This window comes from Neomonachus schauinslandi, chromosome 7 (genome assembly GCF_002201575.2).
Source record: "Neomonachus schauinslandi chromosome 7, ASM220157v2, whole genome shotgun sequence".
Taxonomy (NCBI): Eukaryota; Metazoa; Chordata; class Mammalia; order Carnivora; family Phocidae; genus Neomonachus; species Neomonachus schauinslandi.
Genome location: NC_058409.1, coordinates 146,147,538 through 146,150,836, shown reverse-complemented (window position 1 = coordinate 146,150,836; position 3,299 = coordinate 146,147,538). Strand labels below are relative to the sequence as shown.

Below are 3,299 nucleotides of genomic sequence, written 5' to 3'. Positions count from 1 at the left end.
CCCTCTCCCACTCCCCCTGCTTGTGTTCCCTCTCTCGCTGTGTCTCTCTCTCTGTCAAATAAATAAGTAAAATCTTTGAAAAAAAAAAAAAACAAAAAAAACAAAAAAAAACAACAACAAAAAAAGAAAACTCCAGTTGGATATTTGGTTTATGAATAACTGTATATCACATTTCATTTATTGACTATCGTATTTCCATGTAATCATATAATCTTGACAACTCACTGTCTCAAAAATTTTAATTCCAGTATAATTAACATACAGTATTATATTAGTCTCAGGTGTACAATACAGTAATTCAATAATTCTATACATTACTCAGTTCCCACCGAATTAAGTGTACTCAATCCCCTTCACCTATTTCACCCATCCCCCACCTATCACCCCTCTGGTGACCTTCAGGTTGTTCTCTAGAGTTAACAGTCTGATATTTTTGTCTCTTTTTTCCTCTGTTCATTTGTTTTGTTTCCTAAATTCCACATATGAGTGAAATTATATGGTATTTGTCTTTCTCTGACTGACTTATTTCACTAAGCATTATAACCTCTAGGTCCATCCATCCACGTTGTTGCAAATGCCAAGATTGCATTTTTATGGCTATAAAATATTCCTGTGTGTGTGTGTATCACATCTTCTTTATGCATTCATCTATCAATGGACACTTGAGCTGCTTCCATAATTTGGCAATTGTAAATAATGCTGCAATAAACATAGGGGTGCATATATCTTTTCAAATTAGTGTTCTCATATTCTTTGGGTAAATACACAATCATGGAATTACTGAGTCATATAGGAGTTCTATTTTTAATTTTTTGAAGAACCTCCATACTGTTTTCAGTAGTGGCTGCACCAGTTTGCATTCCCACCAACACTGCACAAGTGTTTATTTTCTCCACATCCTCGCCAACACTTGGTGGTTCTTGCGGTGTTGATTTTTAGCCATTCTGACGGGTGTGAAGTGACATCTCATTATTTTGATTTGCATTTCCCTGATGATGAGTGATGACGAGCATCTTTTCATGTGTCTGTTGGCCATCTGTATGTCTTCTTTGGAGAAATGTCTGTTCGTGTCCTCTGCCCATTTTTAATTGGATTACTTGGGTTTCATACATTTTGATTACTTACCCTTTATCAGATATGCCACTGGCAAATATCTCTTTCCATTTAGTAGATTGTCTTTAAGGATTGTTGATTATTTCCTTTGCTGTGCAGAACCTTTTTATTTTGATATAGTCTCAATAGTTTATTTCTGCTTTCGTTTCCCTTGCCTCGGGAGACCTATCTAGAAAAATGTTGCTACGGCCAGTGTCAGAGAAGTTACCGCTTGTGCTTTCCTCTAGGATTTTATGGTTTCATGTCTCACATTTAGGTCTTCAATCCATTTTGAATTTATTTTTGTGTATGGTGTAAGGAAGTGGTCCAGGTTCATTCTTCTTCATGTAGCTGTCCAGTTTTCCCAACACCATTTATTGAAGAGACCATCCTTTGTCCCATTGAGTATTCTTGCCTCCTTTGTCAAAGATTAATTGACCATATAATCAGGTTTATTTCTGGATTTTCTGTTCTGTTCCATTGATCTATGTGTCTATTTCTGGGCCAGTGCCATACTATTTTGATCACTAGAGCTTTGTAGTATATCTTGAAATCTGGGACAATTCACATTTTAATGGCTGCCCAATGAATATTGTAATGTGTTTTTACCTAATCTTTTGTAATATAGTTTTTCTATTAAAAATAATATACATTCATAGAAAGTTGTTAAATATGCACTATTAGGTGAAAAAAGCCAGAGATATAAAATAATACCTTTAGTATGATATAATTAAAATTAAATTTAATAATAAATATTATGTACATAAAGATATCTGCATAGGTTAATTTAAATTACAAATAAGAAATAAACCCATGCGAATTTCTAATTATTCATTTCTTTTTCTTTAAATATAGAAGGCTTCACAAACGTGTGTGTCATCCTTGCACATCCATGCTCATCTTCTCTGTATCGTTCCAATTTTATATGTGCCGAAGTGAGCACCTATTACTCATTTCTACATCACTTAAACCTTAAAGATAAACACATAGATTTTTCATAATTAAAAAACAACAGCAATAAAGATATTTACGAAGGAGTAGAAGAGGAAATCATTCATATAGAAAAGCCTGAGGAAAACATCTCGACACCAAAGTAAAGGCCTCAAAGAGACTAAATACCATCCTTAGTGAGGCTCTTGGTCCACAGGATACTGAAGAATCCCGCCCCAACTTACACATACAGTCCAGCATGCCTCCTGACAGCTTAACACATGCTTACTACTGCTTATTATACTTTAATACTGATACAGAATTAATATTTGATGTTCTTCTGTTGTTTCCCTGTTTACGAGTATCTACAGCCTGAATGAGCAAGTCGCAGGCTAGAGACATAAAAGCACACAGCTAAATTCACATTTCTCCTTAATGTCAGAAACCACAGCTACATTAAAAAGGATCATCAGGGATGCAGGTACACTCTGATGTTTTGATCTAACCCATTTTCACATTCAAAGGGTGTGTTGAGTGTTATTCAGAAGTACATAATTGTTCTCAGAGCAGAAAGCACTTAGCGTCAGCTGCACAGTACCTCCAAGTCTCAACTAGAGATTTATGGGAATGTGTCAGCAGACACAGGCCTGGGGACCGTTCTGAGCTCTGTGGAGCTCTTGGCATGGAGCCTGCTGCCTGGGGGGGCTTTGATAGGGTCTGTGTGTGGCTCCTAGCTATCCTTGACCCTTCTCTGAGGGCCTCTGCTCCCACCTCCATCCCTCCTGCCTCAGTTATGGGAGAGGAAGACCCAGGGGCAAAGGAGATGTCATTTGGTTCTACCGTGGATGAATGGATCTCAGCATCTCAGATGTACGATCTTCACTCAGGAGTTTGCGAATCCATCCCCTCTCCCTTTGCCTTTGGTGTTTGAGCTTGAATGAAGCCAAAGGTCACCAAAAGCTTCAAGAGAAAACGCTGAATTTCACTGATGGCTGAGTCAAAATCTCCAAATCAAGCCTGGATCCATCTTCAAATGCTGATTCACCAGATTCTGATGCTTGATGATTCCAAGGCTGGCTGGCCATGGGAAGTTTGAAAAGAATCTCAAACCTTGCAAGTTTTTGCCTATTTCAAGCCTTGCCCTTTCTGGGGCTTCTGCTTAATAACCAAATGGAAGTGCTAGTATTGGATGAGGCCCAACACCATATTTTGATAGCATCTCCAAGACCAGTTCACGCCCAAAATAGCCCATGCGGGTGCATGCCAGCCAGTCAGCC

General features: G+C 38.0%; 1 pseudogene; it reads right to left on the bottom strand.

The window, feature by feature from the left end:
* Nucleotides 1-1,937: 1,937 nt before the first annotated feature.
* On the bottom strand, nucleotides 1,938-2,035 carry LOC123325378 (annotated as a pseudogene).
* Between the last annotated feature and the right edge of the window lie 1,264 nt (nucleotides 2,036-3,299).